This window comes from Myxine glutinosa, chromosome 11 (assembly GCF_964187855.1).
Source record: "Myxine glutinosa chromosome 11, kmMyxGlut1.1, whole genome shotgun sequence".
NCBI classification, from domain to species: Eukaryota; Metazoa; Chordata; class Myxini; order Myxiniformes; family Myxinidae; genus Myxine; species Myxine glutinosa.
The window spans coordinates 60298101-60319432 of record NC_136271.1 but is presented as its reverse complement, the minus strand read 5'-3'; the positions used below and the strand labels follow the sequence as shown (position 1 = coordinate 60319432).

At 48.7% G+C, this 21332-nt stretch overlaps 1 long non-coding RNA gene across 1 annotated transcript in view; it reads left to right on the top strand.

Annotated features, from left to right (window-relative positions):
* Positions 1–17400, top strand: part of LOC144888341 (uncharacterized) — a 59444-nt gene extending 42044 nt beyond the window's left edge. The window contains exons 2-3 of the long non-coding RNA XR_013620935.1: positions 16986–17085; positions 17357–17400. This is a non-coding gene — a long non-coding RNA (uncharacterized LOC144888341). The remainder of the gene's footprint in view (positions 1–16985; positions 17086–17356) is intronic.
* Positions 17401–21332: the final 3932 nt, after the last annotated feature.

Here is a 21332-nt window from a genome sequence, read left to right as displayed (position 1 = left end):
GGTGTTGGGAGGGCACTAGGCCTCCCCAACGAGCCGCCATCGAACATGTGCTCGACGGGGTTACCAAATAGGGGCTCCCTGTCAGCTCCTCGTCAAGGGCGGAGCCCGGTAACCCCCGCACCCAATGGAAGCGGCGGACCGGCCCCAGTGGAGCGGAGCCAACCAGCCGAGGGCATGTCACTCCCTGCTGAGCATGCGCAGGGAGAGGGAGGTGACGTCAGATGCGCGCTGAGCTTGGAGCAAGCAAGACGACCTCCGAGCGCTGTGAGGCCTCCCCGCATCTTCTGGACTGGACCGTGCTTTATCCTGTCCCCGAGCCAAGGTGCACCTTGTGCCATCGAACTACCTGTCCCTCCCTGCCATCAATCCCTGTGTAAGTCAGCCTTGTTCCGTTTGTCTGTGGTCTGTCCGGGGATAGATAAGATAGTATTTAAGTGCCCATCTCTTCTGTGTCTTTTACCTCACTCTGCCGTGTAATCTACCCCCTTTTCTCCACCACTGTAATTATACCCTCCTCCGGAGGTCTTGAGAACTGTACCCCTTGCGTCGTTTCCTCTTTCCCAGTCGTCGTGTCCTTTCTATCATTGATTTGGCATAGCGCGATTTGGTCAACGTCTGGGTGAATCGGGTGAGTTGGGGAAGAATCGGGGGGAACTGTTAGGTCGCGGCAATACCACCGCTCGGTAAATAACATCTAAACCGCGTCCGTAACAATTGGTGTCTGGGAGTGGGATACGGACCCGAAGCGCGCTTAACGTGCTCAAAATTACAAGTCACCGAAATTTGATTTTGTTTTACAAAAAACCCGAATTTTGAAAGTCGCGCTATGGGAGATCAAGACGGCTGGGTTCCGGTAGAGGAGAGTAAGGCAGGGTCGATCCAGGACCAAATTGAGGGACATGAGGAGAGCGAAGCAGTGAGGGTGGCAGGTTCGCAAAATGGCGTCCTCGCGCACGAGGTTACGGGCGCGCAAAATGGCGCCTCGCAGATGGCTACGGCGACCGCGCCCGCGACCGTAGCAGCGCCGCTGGTGGATTTGAACCTTTTTTTTATACAAATGAAGGCCCTTATGGCCCAGAATAGCGAACGGTTAGAACAAAGGATGGGGTCCAATTGCGAGAAATTGAGGGAGGACATGGGGGCCAATAGCCAACGGTTAGAACAACGGATGGGGTCCAATAGCGAGAAATTGAGGGAGGACATGGGGTCCAATAGCGAGAAATTGAGGGAGGACATGGAGGTCCAGATCGGAGGGTTAGGGAGTAGAATAGAGGGATTAGGAAACAAATTTGAGGGATTAGACAATAGATTAGGGGAAATACAGGAGGGGTTAACGGGGGTAGAAAACAGAATGGCCGCTCAAGAGAATCAAATGGAAGGGATGAAAAAGGGGTTAGAGGGGTTAGAAAACAGTATGGAAGGCAAATTGAGGGACATGAGGGACCAAGCGGAAAGGGAAGTTTAAAAAATGGGGCAGCAGATAGAGGGGGTCAGAATGGGGGTAGAAACTAAATTGGATGCTCACAGGGAGGAAATGGAGCAGATGAGGGTGGCATCTGGGCAGGAGATGCAAGTGAGGGGAGAGGAGATCAGAAGAGGTGTGAGTGAGGAGGTCGGAGGAGTGCGCGAGGAGGTGAGGCACTGTAAGGAGCGCATGGAGAAGGAGGTGAGAAAGGGGACTGTAAAATTGCAAGGTGGTATAGAGGAGTTGACGCTGGGAGTGGAACAGCTGACGGAGGGACAAAAAGAACTAACGGAGCAGGTTCAAAGGAACACTGCGGTACTAGGAGGGTTAAAAGCGACACAAAACGACCTAAAAAATGACTTGATAGCGACGAAGAGGGAATGTCAGATGGTACGTGAGGGACTGACAACGAGGTTGGACGAGGTGACAGAGGTAATGGAGACGAAGGACCGGCAGGTGAGGACGCACATAGAAACGGTCAAGGTGGCCTTAGAGGACGAGCTTGAGGAGACGCACCGGGAAATAAAAGAGGTGAAGCAGAAATTAAAAGAAGTGGAAGAAGGGCTAAGCGAAATTAAGAAGCGACGGAGAGGGGATAAGAAAGAGATCAAAGAGGAAGTAAAAGAATTGGTCCAAAGTCTGTGTTCGGATCGTGATGAGGTGCTCATTAACCGGATGAGGGATTCGCAGGTGATGGAGGAGAAGCGAAGAGAAAGAGGACCCGGTGTAAGTGGTGACCAATATGGTCGTGCGTATGATGCGCCAGGTGATTTAATAAGCTTGGGGGTCGAGATGGACCCGGGTGTTCGTGAGAGGCCGTTGGTGAAGTGTGCGACAGGTCTGGTGTGCGAAAAAGGAGGTGTGCGAGAAAGTCCGCCTCTGGGGTGTGTGAGGAAAAAGTACGCGCCAAGGAGTGAGTGTGCTGTCGAGAGTGAGTCGGTCGTAGCGCGTGTGCGAGGGAGCACATGGAAGCGCGGTGTGATGAGTGTTACGGAGGAAGTAACGAGAGAGGGTACGCAAGAGGATGCGCGAGAAAGGTGTGTAACGGACGGGCGCATGAGGAAAGAGTGCGCTGTCAAAAGTAAGGAAGAATGCACACATGTGGTGAGTGTTACAGAGGGTGTAACGGGAGAGTTTGCGTGAGAAAGGTGTGTAACGGACAGGTGCATGGGGAAAGAGTGCGCTGTCAAAAGTAAGGAAGAATGCACGCCTGTGGTGAGTGTTACAGAGGGTGTAACGGGAGAGTGTGCGCAAGAGTGTGCGCGAGAAAGGTGTGTAACGGACAGGTGCATGAGGAAAGAGTGCGCTGTCGAGAGTAAGGGTGAGTGCACTGTCCAGAGTGGAGGTGAGAGTAGTAAGAGTGACACGGAGCGTGAGTTGGTTGTGGCAGGTGAGAGAGGATGTACACCTGGAATGGAAGGAAGCACACCTGGAATGGTAGAGCGTGTGTGGGAATGCACACTTGAGTTGGTCGTGAGGCACGTGGTTGGGTGTGCGAGTGAGAGCACACCTGTGATTGTCACAGAGGAGGTGACCGAGGAGGGGGCGCGAAGAGGTGTGTTGGTGAGGTGTGCGAGCGACGAATGTGTGCCAAGGTGTTCGGTGGTCAGGTGTGTGACCAAGTCTGTGAGTGGAATGAGTGTACCTGGGTGTGTAAGAGAAGGTGCAATGACCAAGAGCAGGGAAACGGCTGGATGTATGAGCAAGAAAGGGGTAGCGTATGCGTGTAAGCATGCAGGTGAGGCATCGACGGTAACCGGGTTAGCGGTTAGAGCGACTTATAGCCGAATCGGGCTCTCGGTGCGTGCCGGGCTTCGCGTGCCGCGAGAACCAGCGGGGATCCGAGCCACGGCGGGTTCGAAAGGACCGCCGTACGCGATCCACGCTGGGCCTCGCTTTGAACGGCCGCGTCCGTGCTCCACTAGGCGGAGCGGGCAGCCCGATAGGAAGGGTCGTCATGGCGACCACTTTTTGTTGAGGCATTCCGGCAGGTCGAGATCGGGCCATGGGATGGCTCCGTGCCGAGATGGTGCGTGGGACCTCGGCCCGGGTAAACCTCCTTCCCTGCACCGAATGCGGGACGTATCCAGCCGCTGGCACCAAACAACCTGCATTCATGGCTTGGCTGTACTAAGCCGAGCTTTAGAAGTGAATTGGCGCACTGAGAGGCATTAGTAAGTAGACTGTAATGACGAGGATAGTGTTTTGGCCCCGAAATTAGAAAAATAAAATTTGATGATTGGCAAAGGATTGGCAGTAATGATTGGCAGATGATGGGTAGTGATTGGCAAATTTTTGATTTGTTGAAATTTGATGTGCAAAATTGGTCGTGGGAGATGCCCCATGTGATGGGATGGCCAATCCACCATCCCTCACAGAGGGGGCAAATGCGCTATAGATTATGGGGTGTATGGCAGTGAAAACTAGCCCGGGTGGGTTAGGTTATATTGATAGGGACTAGAGATGACATTAGGTAACGTTAAGGTTTAGATAGTGACTGATACCTGTAGTGGGGACGCAGGTAGAGTAGAGTGGATGATAATGACGAGGGAGCGCAATAGTTTAAAGGGACGACTGGGAAGCGCAAGTTTCAGAGGGGAGTAGTTAGATGAGATGATGCTGTGTGAGAACTGGACAGGTGTGTGGAGCAGTGTATGAGTAGTGAGTGTTGTGGATCAGCGCGAATGCGCTTGGGGGAGAGAAGGGTGCAGGCGGCACCAAGTATGAGAGCACAGGTGTGCAAGTACAGGTGTGTGGAATATATGGAGCAGAGAATGAGGGGTGTGGAGAGAGTTGGAGTAAGTCGTACGGAGTGGTGTGCATGGTGCGAAGGTGTGGATGGGGGAAGAGTGGACCCCTTTTCACGAGTACCCGGGGAGGGTAGTTTAAAGAATAGTTAGAAGGTGTGATGAAATCGTCATATGCAATCGTCATCCAAGTTACGACACGGATGTTGTTCGCCTCATGGCCGCTACGCGACCCTTTCGCGGTTCCTATATATATCAGCGCGGACAGGAGATGTACATCCATAATCGAAATGTAACTCTCTCTCGCTACTCTGGGCTTCCCTAGAAAGGTAACGACTCTGCTATAAATATCACAAGCTCGCTTATAGTTATACTACCTGTACGCACCTGTACGCAACCGTTGCTACTCATGTGATGCTGATTTAATGCCTGTTGCTTGAATGTATTCTTTTAGGAATGCCTTTGGATCTAAATGATATTAAAGCCTACCTAGAGGTCCAGTCGTGTCAGAGTTCGATTTTCACGACATTTAATATCATTTAGATCTTTGAGATCGCCGGATGATGATCGTGGTACCGCCTCGCGGAGCCGACCCTCAAGCGGAGGGATCTGCGTCGGAGTTGCTCCTTGGCTCAACGCGCGGCAGAATAACTTTGCGGCTCACGAGACCGAGCCCACCGCTCCGTGTTACAGACCAACTTTCTCCTGACATCGCTCGGAATCAACCCACGCTCCCGCACTGCTCGCTGCGGCGCTACGGAGAAGAACGCCCGGCGGAGGACCCGTCGAGCTAGCTCCAGCGACGGAGCTCCGACTCCTCTCGCCACCGGTCTGCCTCACGAGGGCCGGATACGATGGGGACCTCGCAAGCCTTCTGCGGGACCGCGTCGTCAAAACGCAGGCTGCTCTCCTGTAGGCCCGAAAGCCGGAGCAGGCATGACTCCGGCACAGCACCTGCTGAAGGAGGCCACTGGGAAATGACCTGGGCCGCAACCCCCTGTCGGAACAACGGACCCGCTTGGAGCCGAAGGTATGAACCTCGCCTCGGTTACTCGAATCGCTAACGGCTCCGTCCGAGAGAACCATCCCGCTTCCGGAACTCCCCCGCAGCCGCCGCTGCCCGGCCTACCCGGTATGCAAAACGTTACTCGTGTGGACATCGGCCGCATCCTCGCTCCGAATGCCGGCCCGACAGGCGACGTGTCACCTGTGCTCCACTAAGGCCCTTTTGCGAAAGGTCTGCAGAAAGGCCGCTCGGGGCACGCATTCCGCTGATCGTGATTCCGTGACGAGCGGAGATCAGCGGAACATAGAGCTCACGACCGGCTCCACTCCGACAACTCGCGACTCTGTGGCCCCTCTCCTCCGCGTGAATCACGCACTGCTCGTCGGAATCACGCCGCGTCTCTCTCACGACCGGCTCCACTCCGACCACTCGCTACTCTGTGGCCCATCTCCGCCGTGCGGATCGCGCACTACTCGTCGGACTCACGCCGGCACGACCGGCTCACTCCGACCACTCGTTACTCGGTGGAACCACCACCTCCTCCACGCGAATCGGGGCCTCCATTCTGATTCTGAGCACCTCCTCGCCGCACGTTGCTCCCGCACTCGGCGTGGCCCACGACGATCGGCGTGGCCCTCGATTCCGTTCGTTGCTCGGAATCACCTCCTACTCGCCACACGTGGCACCCATCGCGGCCCTCTCTGCGTTGCCGGCGATTCCTCGCTGCTCGTCGGATCCCCTCTTACACGCGAATCACGCGCCGCACCGTCGCTGGATGGAATCCCTACTATGCACGACGCGCCCGTTGCGCGCGCCGCATCTTCGCTGGATTCCTCTCGCCGGCCCCACTGAGTAGGGGATCGCCCGGAAACGCCTCAATGGAGGCTCGCTTGGGCCCTGGCGAGGACTCGTCGCAGCACGGACGAGTTTCTATGGACGTCGAGCGGGACCTTCATAGCCTTTCACGACACACGGGCATATGCTTCTAATGGTTGATCGTATACCTGGCTACCATGTGTATTCTATAAGTCATCGTCCTTTGTTTTCCTTGATTTGGTGTTCCCGATCTTCAAACGGCGTATTCGTTAACCACCTGCGACCATTGTAAAAATGCTGTGCATGGAATGTATGTGGACCGTATGCTTTCATTCTTCTTTTTCACACCCCGCGTTTCACCCAATTAATTTAATTTGATAAGCTGTTGGATTGCGTTTATGTGGTGTAGAGCAGGCCTGACGGACCGAAAGGCCCCTCTTCATCCTTCATGCTCAATGCACCTCCAAATGAGATGCTACGTCAGGGCGTTGTATGTGTTCGGCGTGCTCGCCAACTCGACTCGGCCTGCTCGCCCCTCGGCTCGGCGGGCTCGCCCGCTCTGGATCAACGGGCCGAGACGCGGCTTTCGGTTTCCCTCATACGCGGTGCGCCCTAGATGTTGCTTTCGCCGTCGGCCGGGTTCGTGTGCCGTGTGCCGATCTCGGGCTCGCTCGGGTGTTGCTGCGCCCTAGATGTTGCTTTCGCCGTCGGCCGGGTTCGTGTGCCGTGTGCCGATCTCGGGCTCGCTCGGGTGTTGCTGCGCGCGACTCCGTCTGGGGAGGCCGCTCGGCTCCCGCCCGACCTACTTGTTGACGTCATCGACTGTATCACGCGTTCGCTTTACAGCATCTTTGACGCGTTCGCTTCGCGGCGTCATTAGCGTAATGGCGTGCTTCCCGTGATCTCATCGGGAGTTCGTTTGCCTTACCGTGTACCTTGGTGACTGCGTACCCATTGTCCTTTACGTAACGACGTGAACAACGTAACGCGGCGCTCCCTCAGGGTCGCGCGCCAGCACCATTTAGGGTGTACACGGTGACCTCGTGACATTGAGCGTCGCGCCCGACTCCCTTGACCGCATGCTCGTCCTTGACTCTGGGCTCGTTGTTATCGAACAGAGCTCTTGCCTCGTACATTTCGAGACTGCGAGACGCCTCGTCTGATTCCAATCTCCCCTCTGCCCCAGTCTGACTGTGACTCATCCTGACCCAGACTGTGAAGGCCGTCTGTCTTCGGTATGCAGCGCGCTGCAGCCACCTCCTTAACAGTTGTTTTGTCTCGTGTTTTGTCTACCTCGATGTTCTTGCGGTTTGTGGATAGTATGTCCAAGGGATATGACCATGTTGCTAATCTGCCGTGCTTCCTTGAGGTCGCGCTGGTGGATAGTCTTCTGGGTACACCGTGACCCATGGCCCCTGCGACCCTTCCTCGACATGACCCCCCCCTGAGATCGGGCCACCTCGGGAAGTTCTTGTTGCTCGCTCCGGGAGCCGTCCGGTATTCTTGTTGACTTCGGTATGTTGACCATAGATGGTCGATCCGAGCCATTCCATGTGTTACCATGGATGCCTTTGTGTCTTTGAGCGTGACTTTGAGTCCATGGATGGTCGATCCGAGCCATTCCATGTGATGAACGGATGGACGATCCGAGCCATTCCATGTGTTGAATGGATGGATTGGTCGGACATCCGTGGATGGACAGCCCATCCGGGGAGACCTTGCGTCCGTGGATGGTCGATCCGAGCCATTCCGCGGTCCGGCTGGATCCGTGCCATGCAACGATGGCGTTAACTGGATGGATCCGGGATGGCCAATCCATCCGGGACATCTAGCATGACAATCATGACAATCATGACAATCAATCTTAACGATCCGGGACGACGCTGGGACAAATATGGTTTGTCCAGCCGGGGCTCTCTCGGTCTGCCGATCTTCTCCGATCCTCCGCGCGCTGTGCTGCTGGACAAGCTTGCCATATGCATCCCGGAGGACCTGCGCGTTTCGCTGGAGAGGCGCGTCGTAAATGCCGGTCGTCCAGGCAGCCTTCAGTGGCCGCTCGTGTCTCGTGCGATCGCTGCCAACGGTAGATTCGCGTGCCGCTACATGAGCTTGTACAGCGTATGTACCCTTGGGAGCCAAGGCAGGTACAGACCTACTATAATGGTCTTCCTGTAGTGGCCTCCTGTTATGTAATCTTACTTACTGTTGAGGTTTACTGATTTACTGTTGAGGTTTACTGATTTACACATCTTCCGCTTCGACACCTCTTCCTGAAATGTGTTGCCCTGCGACGAATAGACATGACTTACTGAATTACACATCTTCCACACCGACACATCAGCCTGAAATGCGTTGCTTTGCGTCGTATGGACAGCCGCTCTTCGTCATGGCACACCTTATGAGCTGCGAATCGCAAAGGGTACACTTATCTACTCAGACTACCCCACTGGAAGACTACTGCTACCCACGGGCTCAACGTCTTCTCCCTGGGATGACCACTGCTTGCTCGGTCCGATATCTTCTTGACTGGGACTTCCTCCTCGACACATCTATAGCTGGGGATTGATTGCTAACCAGGCTAACAGGCTGAAACGCAGTAGCCCTGCCATCGGGATTGATGGCCCCTTGGACGTCCGACCGGCCGTGACATCTTTCAAATGTATTTCGTTCTTTGCATTCCTACGTGTTCCTCTGTATGAGTCTGCTGTTCTTCACCGCCGAGTTAAGATCTAAGCGCGGGGAGAATGTGATGAAATCGTCATATGCAATCGTCATCCAAGTTACGACACGGATGTTGTTCGCCTCATGGCCGCTACGCGACCCTTTCGCGGTTCCTATATATATCAGCGCGGACAGGAGATGTACATCCATAATCGAAATGTAACTCTCTCTCGCTACTCTGGGCTTCCCTAGAAAGGTAACGACTCTGCTATAAATATCACAAGCTCGCTTATAGTTATACTACCTGTACGCACCTGTACGCAACCGTTGCTACTCATGTGATGCTGATTTAATGCCTGTTGCTTGAATGTATTCTTTTAGGAATGCCTTTGGATCTAAATGATATTAAAGCCTACCTAGAGGTCCAGTCGTGTCAGAGTTCGATTTTCACGACAGAAGGTATAGGTAAATTGTGGTTGGATATTGGCATTTGTGGTGCGGTTGCAGAATGGTATTGTGGATGGGTGCATTGGTGTGGTGAAATTGGCTGGTCGTGTGGCCTGTTAGTATGAGTGTGAATGGTTGGGCACTCCGCCACTGTTAGATGTCGGCCAGGTGAAGCCGCAGGTGGGCTCTGGGAGCCGTTAGTGTCAGTGGGTGCCTGAGGATCCCGGGTGTGGATCGGGCAGCCCGTGCCAGAGAGGGCACTGAGGGGGTGAGAGTGCGAGAGGGCCTTCCCCAGTTAGTTAGGTTAGGGTGAGGAGCAGGTGAGCTCGGTAGGCAACAACAGTGGTGGAGGTGTGCAGGTGGGCGGACCAGCTGGGAGTGTCACACGACCCAGCCACCGAAATTGTGCGGGGGCACCGAGTGTTGAATCGGGGAGTGAGACCCAAATTGATGGTGTGCACCACAGATGGTCAATGGGATTTTGGTTCTTCGAACCACATAGAGTAATGAGGGCCAATGGTTTGGCATTAGAAAGACCCCGGGTAATGTAAAGTTGTTAAAGTCATTTAGGAAATAGTTAGGATTGATGAACCTGTCGCACCATACGCAGCCACTTACCTGAGGTGATGATGATGACTCCACACCTGTGTTTTCTTTGTTTTGTGTTGCAGGAAATGAGAATTGCTGTTCGGATTTGTGAGACGCATCACGACGTGGATAAGACATTGGGGTGATTCCATCTCTCCCTCCTTAGGAGGGACTGATGATGAATTGGTGATGGCAGATTTTGATGAGAGTTGGAAATGGCAAATTTGATTGGTTAGGAGGGAGAGAAGACGAATTTGGTTTATGGGAGGAACGGGGAAGACAGTAGGGACGTTTGTTGATGTGTAAAGTAGATGTTTAGGGGTAGTGTTGTGTTTTGTGGATACAGTAAGGGGTAAGGGAGGGGCAATGTAGGTTACCTGGTGGGGGGGGAAGGCGTACGGTAGGAACGTACCTGTCTCACCTGGTTCCCATGTGCCCCCAGTGTGCATTACCTTGTAATGCGTGCACTTTTGCGCCCTTACCACCTTACTCACTTGTCTTCTTTTGTCTCCCACCTCCGAGGATCTGGCTTTGGGGCAGAGAGAGAGGAGAGAGAGGTGCTGGCTCCGCAGTTGTGGACCTGTACTTCCGCTGCTTGCTGCCTGGATCGATACACCATATGGACCGCAATTTTTGTGGCCGCCCACAATGGACCGCAGTTCTTTTGCGGTCAAGCACCACCCGTGGATGGACCTCTGGGTCAACGTGGCACCTATGCCATACAGGTGAACCACTTTTATTTGGCCCCCTGACGGCCACAATTAAGAAATGGATGCGGTTGGCGCCTTTCTTTATTTCGAAAGAAGCCAGAAGGCCAAGTGCACTCCATGAGAAGACCAGCGGCAGAACATCGGCCGGCTGCGACACCACCGGTGACCATGGACACTTAATTGTGCATTTTTATTGAACACTTTATTGGTGCACCGGATGGTGCTGACTGTGCGTAATGGGGTGGTGCTTTTGGTGCTTGGACGGGATGCTCTGCACATTATTAAAGGCCATAGGGCCACAGGGCACTCGTGGGTTGGTGTATCGATGCTGGCATGCGTGCTCTCCCTATGCATAACATCTGCATGTGTTCCTCAAAGAACAGGTCCTGGATCGTAGTGTAAATATCAGTGTTGTATAAATAATGCTCCCTACCGGCTGTATGTTTAGTTTGAGGATGCTTTCCGCGATTCGGTTATCCTGTGGGTGTGTTTCTGTTAGGAGAAGGGTGCAACGTCGCAGGGGGACATATTTACTCATTTGTGAACATCTGTAAAACTGTCGCACTCAGGGTTGAGTTAATAGTAGAGGGAACTACATCTGAGTGCCACACTAATGTAGGTAAAGATTTATCGGGTCGGGACGCCCCGAGGTAGAGAAGGGTGCAATGTTGCGGATATGGGATTTGCATCCATCCATATCCGCTTGTAAATATTCCCCTATTTCCTCAATACTTCCCAACTATCCCCAATCCCCCATTCCCTAGTCCCATTTTCTGTAAACAACACTCTGTAGACCCGACCTCCCCCTATTTCCCCCATTAAATGTCGTGCCCAGGTTCACCGCATCTCATGTAAGACAACTATAGGACATCTTGCTAGTTATTCTTCGTCTATGTCAGTTAAGGACTCGTTTCCATTAATTCTGACCCTTCGTTGCACCAGAATGTGATTGTATGGCACCGTTAGGAAGTTTAGGACCTCCCAATACCTCCCCGCAGCTCTTCCTCACGGTTCAGCAACAACAACAACAACAACAGCAACGGCAGCGGCGGGCGCGGGGAGTGCGCGTCCTCACTCCGGCTTGGTTGGTAGGGGGTGTTGGGAGGGCACCAGGCCTCCCCAACGAGCCGCCATCGAACATGTGCTCGACGGGGTTACCAAATAGGGGCTCCCTGTCAGCTCCTCATCAAGGGCGGAGCCCGGTAACCTCCACACCCAATGGAAGCGGCGGACCGGCCCCAGTAGGGCGGAGCCAACCAGCCGAGGGCGTGTCACTCCCCGCTGAGCATGCGCAGGGAGAGGGAGGTGACGTCAGATGCGCGCTGAGCTTGGAGCAAGCAAGACGACCTCCGAGCGCTGTGAGGCCTCCCCGCATCTTCTGGACTGGACCGTGCTTTATCCTGTCCCCGAGCCAAGGTGCACCTTGTGCCATCGAACTACCTGTCCCTCCCTGCCATCAATCCCTGTGTAAGTCAGCCTTGTTCCGTTTGTCTGTGGTCTGTCCGGGAATAGATAAGATTGTATTTAAGTGCCCATCTCTTCTGTGTCTTTTACCTCACTCTGCCGTGTAATCTACCCCCTTTTCTCCACCACTGTAATTATACCCTCCTCCGGAGGTCTTGAGAACTGTACCCATTGCGTCGTTTCCTCTTTCCCAGTCGTCGTGTCCTTTCCATCATTGATTTGGCATAGCGCGATTTGGTCAACGTCTGGGTGAATCGGGTGAGTTGGGGAAGAATCGGGGGGAACTGTTAGGTCGTGGCAATACCACCGCTCGGTAAATAACATCTAAACCGCGTCCGTAACAATATATATATATATATTGTTGTGGATATGAGGACTGTATATATATATTTTTTATTGTGTGCTGTATGATTATTATTATTGTTGTTGTGCTGTGCCTCCTGCCTCCGGAGCTGTGTAAGATCAAAAGGGCGTCCCATAGTCCACAAGCATACACGTCAGCCAATCATAGGATATTCATGTTCGATAGTTATATCTTATTCTGTGTTTTAGGATAAGGCTGTGTCTCCCATTAATTGAAATACTCCATTGCACCAGTGAAAGAGAATAGATCCCCTTCCATTCCCATCCCCAAAAATCCCCATTTCCTTCACATCCCCCTTTCGTGATTGCTGAGCCCTCGATTCCCAATCACCTCCCCTCCAATAACCGCCATTGACCACGAGGCTCGAGTCAGGGAAGAAAGGCGTGTCTCCACCTCGTCAGAGGAGGGGAGGGGCGCGCCCGCCCGTCGTCGTCCGGGGCGGAGCCCGAGGGTCGTGCGACCAGCCAGGGCCGAGGTGAGCGCCCCGATGGGCGTGTCCAAGGCGCCGGGGGCGTGATCGCTGGGGGCGCTATAAAAGGGCGCAACCGGAAGTGGGGAAAAGAAGAAGAAAGAGAGATGCACTCTGGGTTGGAAAAAGAAGGGTTGTGAAGAGAGGAGGAGTTGGTTGCAAGGAGTTGGTCACAGTCGGTTGCCAGAGAGAGGAGTCGGTGGTGAGAAGTGAGAGAAGCAAGAAAGAGTTGAGGGTTGAGGGACCAGACCAGTGAGACAAGTCCTGGGAACGCAGCGGACGGAGGCCGCCGCAGCCGCGCCACCCCACCGCCAAAGGGGGCCTGAACGGCGGTTCGGAGCAGGGCCGAAACGGAACGGCGGCTGCTGAACGCGCCGGTTGTGCTGCAAGACCCCCCCTTGGACCTTTCCTCTCCCGCCAGCCATCCACCTTCTGCCATCCCTGGCATTCCCCGTGTGAGTCGTCTTTGTTTGTTCTGTCCTGGGTAATAAGTTAAGTCTGTAGATAAGCTAAATTTGCACTGTGTCACCTGCGTCTTGTACTTGTAAATAAACTGAATTGCTTTTTGTTGCTTGTGTGTAAATAGTAGAAATAAATTCAGTAGTAATATTTCAAACCTTTTTTTTGTCTCCGTTTTCCTCTTGCATTGCGTCGCTTTTGTCTTTTCCCTCATTGAGCAGCTAGGGTGCGATACAACCAACGTTCGGGTGGAATCGGGTGAGTTTTGTTAGGTCGCGGTTTTAAACCACCGCTCGGTCTATAACATCCTAACCGCGATCTATAACAATATATATATATATATATATATATATATATATATATATATATATATATATATATATATATATATATATATATATATATATATATATATATATATATGTAATATCTATCTATAATTCCAGTAATCTCTGTCTGTACGTTTGTACGTTTGTACGTTTGTCTGTCTGTGACCGCTGTTTCTCGACAACCACGGGTCCGATATACTTTTAACTTGCCAGGTATATTGCTGGGGACCCGAGGATGTGCCTTTTCAAGGTTTCATATTAATCGGACAATTACTTACCGAGCTATGTCCAAAAAACGATTCAACCAATCAGAGAGCAGCGAACGATCGCGTGTGCCGAACGTGGCGGGCACACTCTGCCTCGGATGGCACATTTGAGAGCGTATTCATTTATTTCACGTTTGCAAACTATGTTGGCGTTAAACTATGTTTTACAACTAATAAAAACGAATTTGCGATTCATTCGCTTTCCTGCGCGTTTGTGTACGCGATGGCGATTTCTTTACCAAACTCCGGAAGCCGTTCGCTTTGGACCGAACCATTGCATGTAAATAGAGGGGGGGGATTGTCACCACTCGCAAGCCGTTCGCTTTGGACCAAACCATTTCATGTAAATAGAGGGGGGGGGATATAATTTTAGATATATATATATAGTACGGGCATGCCCTAGTATATATAGTTGCGGTTTTGGAAAACCACTGAGAAGTAATGGCAACCACCACATACAGGCCCCTTCGAATAGTGTTTCATAGCAGACCATTATCTTAGCCCCTTCCCATTATTTCGGGTTAGTATGTCTTTGTGATGGGCACGCTTGTTGTGTTTATTCGTAGTAATCGTCATAAGACGTAAATTAAACTAAGTTTCTGCCTCTTGTCCCTTTTTCTTTCCTATTGATAAGTTTCACTGTAAATATTTGTAAATTAATCAAATCGTTCAACGTTTCCTTTCCCTCTGTCCGTGCATGTCTTTTCTTTCATTGGTCCGTCATTGCTCGCACCCAGAGTAACGATCGGCCGTAACAAAATTAGCATTAGACCGGCGGGTACCAACGGTTGCTTGGCCATCTAAATTTCCATCCAGGAACAAAAGAAAGTGGTACACTGCCAGAGGGAAGGTATGTTCCCCGATTGAAACAGTCACATGGTACAGGTAAGGAGAGATAGACGACAGACCCTGCTACCACTCGATGGTCCAATTGGTGTTCGTAGTTGCTGGTTCGCAACCTGCCTAAGAACAAAGCTATTCGTGCGCAGCAGCCTCAGGTCTGGTAAGTTCTGGAGGGAACGGAGGCTAACCCCTTCATATTAGACTTGAACCCCGGGCTGCAACTATATATAATATATATATATATATATATATATATATATATATATATATATAAAAAACACAGTCACATGAAAAAGTAAGTACACCCCATGTAAAGTTTTGACTTTTTCAAACATATTTCAACATACAGCTATTTGATCTTCATTTCAACAATATTGATAGATAAAGGTGATATAATATAACAAATATCATGAAACATTTACATTTTGTAGTCCATTGTATAATTTAAATAAACATAAATGCAAATTTTGCATGTGGAAAAAGTAAGTACACCCCTACATTTATTAATACTTCAAATACCTAAAATTAGAATCAGGTGCACGAGCTCAGATGCAAATGATTAGAACATCGTTCGAGAGAATCTTGGAGGAACCTGTCTTATTTAAACCTCAGACATTTAGTTTGGTTCGCTCTTTATTGTTGAAGTGTGTGGCGTCACCATCGCTAGATAAAAAGAGCTCTCTGAGGCCTTCAGAAAGAAGGTTATAGATGCCTACGAGTCTGGGAAGGGATTTAAAAAGATCTCCAAACAATTTGAAATCAATCATTCGACTGTCCGGAAGATCATCTACAAGTGGAGAAGATTCCAAACAACTGCCAACTTGTTCAGGCCAGGCCACCCCAGCAAGTTCAGCCCGAGAGGAGACCGCAATATGCTGAAAGAAGTCTCTAAGAACCCCCAGAATGTCATCACGGGTCCTACAGGTAGCTCTTGCTACTGTTGATGTCAACGTGCACGAGTCTACCATTAGAAAGAGGCTGCACAAATTTGATCTACATAGGAGGTGTGCCAGGAGGAAACCTTTGCTGTCCAGAAAGAACATCAGGGCAAGACTGAAGTTTGCCAATGAACACCTAGACAAAGACCTGCACTTCTGGAACAATGTGCTCTGGACAGATGAGTCAAAGGTAGAGCTATTTGTCCACAGTACCAGAAGACATGTTTGGCGAAAACCAAAGACAGCATTTCACCACAAGAACCTGATACCAACTGTAAAGCATGGTGGTGGAAATATTATGGTTTGGGGCAGCTTTGCTGCATCAGGGCCTGGGCAGCTCACCATCATAGAATCCAATATGAATTCTTCATTCTACCAGAGGGTGCTTGAGGATAATGTGAGGCCATCTGTCAGAAAGTTGAAGCTCAACCGAAGGTGGACCTTGCAACATGACAATGACCCTAAACATACCAGTAATTCCACCAAGGAATGGCTGAAAAGAAAGAAATGGAGGGTTCTGGAATGGCCAAAGCCCGGATATAAATCCCATTGAGATGTTGTGGGGGGATTTGAAACGAGCTGTGCATGCAAGAAACCCCCCAGACATCGCACAGCTGAATGAATTCTGCATGGAGGATTTGGCAAAAATTTCTCCCAGTCGATGTCAGAGACTGATACACAGTTATAAGAAACATCTACTTGAGGTTGTTTCTGCCAAAGGGGGCAATACCACCTATTCGAGCCAAGGGTGTACTTACTTTTTCCACATGCGAAATTTGCATTTATGTTTATTTAAATTATACAATGGACTACAAAATGTAAACGTTTCATGATATTTGTTATATTATATCACCTTTATGTAGCAATATTGTTGAAATGAAGATCAAATCGCTGTATGTTGAAATATGTTGAAAAAGTCAAATCTATACATGGGGTGTACTTACTTTTTCACGTGACTGTATATTGTTGCCTTTAACGATTAAACATTTAAACTCAAGAATATGGATATACGAAACATAGTACTGCAAAGATTAAGGCAGGTGTTTGTTGTGAAATAAGGTGGAAGGACATGTAACAACGAGAAGTAATGATGCACGAGACAGAATCATACTAAATAGTTCTGCAGATTTGCCAAACAAGGACCATGGGACATGGTTGGGAGAACATGAAAAAAAACGAGTTTGGCCATCATTGAAATCAGAAGTGGCTCAAATCCTCTTGGTTTAATCATAGCAGAATTGCTGCAACCATGTACACATGCAGCCAATGAAACTGGGAAATGCCATAATGACCACTAAACTGTCAGTTTCTCTCCTGCAGTGAAGGAGCTTAGGTCTGTGGAGTAATGAGTTTTATGTTCACCTTCATTGCATTTTGCTCAGCAATGATTTATATATTTTTTATGCTTTGCAGAATCTTTGGGAATGTGAAACTTTGCAGAGGAGCATTTTATGAAATGATTATCCCTTTGGACCATCAAACGTGATTTGAGTACATCTTTTCTATTGAGAGGGTATGACATAGCTTAGCATTCATCTATGCATAACTAACATTTACCTCATGCAAAACTAATGCCAATTAGTTGTAATGGGCGTTCATTAGGAACACATTCGACAAGCCTTTAACACAGCGAATTAATTAGTATGTATCAGCACGATGTTTTGGTTCAGTGGATAGCAGAAAGCATTGGCAATATTTTTAATTAGCTTATGTGATATATAGATGTAAAAGTATTACATGTCTGTCTCTGGCTGTCTCTCTCTTCTTTACAATATCAACCACAGCCTTATTTCTACCTGAAAGATTACTCCTACTACTACCACTAGTACTACTACAACTACTACTACTACTACAACTACTACTACTACTACTAGTACTACTACAACTACTACTAGTACTACTACTACTAGTACTACTACAACTACTACTAGTACTACTACTACTAGTACTACTACTACTCCTACTAGTACTACAACTACTACTACTACTAGTACTACTACTACTCCTACTACTACTAGTACTACTACAACTACTACTACTACTACAACTACTACTACTACTACTAGTACTACTACAACTACTACTAGTACTACTACTACTAGTACTACTACTACTCCTACTACTACTACTACAACTACTACTACTACAACTACTACTACTACTACTAGTACTACTACAACTACTACTAGTACTACTACTACTAGTACTACTACTACTCCTACTACAACTACTACTAGTACTACTACTACTACAACTACTACTACTACTACTAGTACTAGTACTACTACTACTACAACTACTACTACTACTAGTACTAGTACTACTATACTACTACTACTAGTACTACTACAACTACTACTACTACTACAACTACTACTACTACTACTAGTACTACTACAACTACTACTAGTACTACTACTACTAGTACTACTACTACTACAACTACTACTAGTACTAGTACTACTACAACTACTACAACTACTAGTACTACTACTACTACAACTACTACTACTACTAGTACTAGTACTACTACTACTACTACTACAACTACTACTACTACTAGTACTAGTACTACTACAACTACTACAACTACTACTACTACGACTACTGCTACAACTACAACTACTACTACTACTTTAATGGCTCATTTATCTCCACCATCTTGTGGGAAAGCATTTTAGCTCGTCAGTTATTCTGCTTTGCTTTGCAAGCATCCTGCCTGTGCATTCAATGCCGCCTTCATTCCTGGATTTTAAACTTCCTCCACTCACGCAGTTTATGTGTTTCTGTCATGGAATCATTTCCTTCCCTGTCCCAGTGCAGGCTGGAACTCCCCAAGGCAGTGTGTTGGGCCCAGTCTTGTTCCTCACCAATATTAATGACCCCTGATGCTCTGGAAAACCATCTCTTCCCTTTTTGCAGATTAATACACATCGTGTCGTCCCAAACCTGGTCGGTCCCATTGCAGGTATGTCAACCCCTGCTGATCTGGAATTAGATGAGATGCTGGTCTGATAATTGAAACGTCCTTCAATCCTGGAAAATCTCACTATCTCACCATGTCACCATGTCGTTTCTGAATGAACATCACACTAACCACATGTCTATTTCCATTGGAAGCCACAGGATTTCAAACTTCTAGGCCTAACCATAAGCCATGACCTTTCCTGTGCCAACCACATAGCAAAACGAAGCTACTGTAATAATTTATACTTATTCTATTTATTTCCATGTATGTATTTCTATTTCCATATATATCCACATAATATATATCTATCAATATATATATATATCTATCAATATATATATATATCTATCAATATATATATATATTTCCATGTAATACTTCTAGGCCCAACCCAACCCTGTTACTTGCTAATTTCACTATTTCCTCCCATTCTCTCTCTTTCTTCCTTTCCTTCTCATTTATTTCATTGCTGTTTGTGTCAAGTTGTTGCTCTGCTACCCCAATGTGAATTTAATCTTCCTCTTATTTGAGATTCACTCTTATTGAGAAAAAGGTCTCATGAACCAGCTGGCCAGGCCTGACGTTTGTCGGAATGCTGCAGGAATTTGGAATTTGTTCCAGGTGCTGCAGTAACTCACCTACTCTTCGTTCAAGACACCGATATATTTTCCATCCACCAGCTAATATTAACAGATGGAACATCCTGCTTCAACCTCCATCTGAGGGATGGCACACCTTGTGATTGGTCGGGACGCACCAATCGTACAGGTTGTAACTCAAAACATCAAGAGAGCTTGGCCAGACAGCTCAGAGGTAAGTCTGCTATTTCTGCACCATTATGCCTGTGGGTGAAGTGTTTCAATTTATAATGCAGTTGTGATCATGCTGACTGTACTTTCAAGGGTACAACAACCTTGACAAAAAGTGTGAACCTGTTTATCCCATGAGTTTTACCTTGGTTATGATGAAAGCTTTTCGAACCACCATATGACTTGAACTTCGACATTTATGGATAGAGTATAAATGAAGAAAATGTGTCCCCATCTACAATCTATCCACAAAACTCACATCATGAAAATTGGAGGAAAACTATTCAAGTTATGATCAAAAATGTGTTTTTTGCTAATTAGGTCGCAATCCAAAAAGGTAGGTCAAGGACACGAAATAAATATCAGGTGCACAAGCAACAATAGTACAGGTACTTCTTTAACAGACCCATTTATTCTTCCATCCTTGTGGGGTAAGCCAGCAAACATTTTTGGTCCAAGTCTCACAAACTTGCTGGCTGGGCCTGGTGGTTGACTGTGGGAGGAATTTGGAATTCTTATATTGATGCCGGTGTTGCGAAATAAATCCGCCCCCGTATAAACTCTCCCCCCGGCGAATCTGTACCGGTACAGAATCGCCCCGGCGGATACGTTTCTCGCCCCCATCAGAATAGAATCGCCCCCCATTCTCGTTTGCGGATATATAAATATGCATATGGAAATATTGGTTTACAAGAGGGGACGTGATAAAAGTACTACTAATATTGTTAGGGTTAGGGTTAGGGTTATTGGGTTGGGGTTGGGGTTAGGGTTAGGGTTGGGGTTAGGGTTGGGGTTAAGGTTAGGGTTGTTAGGGTTAGGGTTGTTAGGGTTAGGGTTAGGGTTGTTAGGGTTAGGGTTGCTAGGGTTAGGGTTGTTAGGGTTAGGGTTAGGGTTGTTAGGGTTAGGGTTGCTAGGGTTAGGGTTGTTAGGGTTAGGGTTGTTAGGGTTAGGGTTAGGGTTGTTAGGGTTAGGGTTGCTAGGGTTAGGATTGTTAGGGTTAGGGTTGTTAGAGTTAGGGTTAGGGTTGTTAGGGTTCGGGTTGTTAGGGTTAGAGTTAGGGTTGTTAGGGTTAGGGTTAGTTGTGACAACCACACAAAGCCATATCCATACTGATATAATATAGTTTTTATATGAGTCGCCCATGTAACCTTACCAGCATCATCAAGATATTTTAACATGTTATAACATTCATAAGGTAGTCTAGTATTGTTTAGTTGTACAAGTTTACACCAATATTCAGTTGCTCTAGTTGTAGATTAATTGGAAAATAACTCTTCCACAATCACCAAGAGCCATACAATTGTTACACTTTTTTCCAAGTTTGAATATCTGCTGAAACATGTACATATATATTATGAGGGGGCGATTTTGTCACGGGGGAGAGTCTATTTCGTGGCAGGGGGGCGAATCTCTTTCGAGGGGGGCGAATCTGTACCGGTACAGAATCGCCGGGGGGTGGATCTGTTTCGGCGGCGGATCTGTTTCGTGACACCGGCATTAACTTGCCTACTTTTCATGATAGACACTGTGAATGATGTATTTTTGTAGGATCGGTGTTTACATAGGTGCATAAGACTTTATTTTAATGTTTAACTTCCACCAGGATCGTTAAGTGCTGGCAGAACAGTCTTCCGCTCATTCCCTTCCGATGGCTCGTGCACACATTGATGCCTCACTCAGCATGTGAAGCATCAGGGGGACCGGTTATTTCCTTGTCGAGATTTAATCTTAGGCTAGACAGCTCAAAGGCAAGTGCGCATACCTTTAGCTCTAATATTTAAATGAAGACACAGAAAGATCCTCCGGTGTGTGAGATGGGTGTGTGCGGGTGTGTGCTGTTGATTGCTATCTCCATATGCAGGTTTCAGAAGGTGGAACGGAGTCCCCCAAAGACTCAAATTATCCACCTCTGTTTTGGTAAGGCATGACAATTGATGGACTAAGCTGTGATGTTTTCTTGTTCTCAAAGTTTTGTTTTGAGGG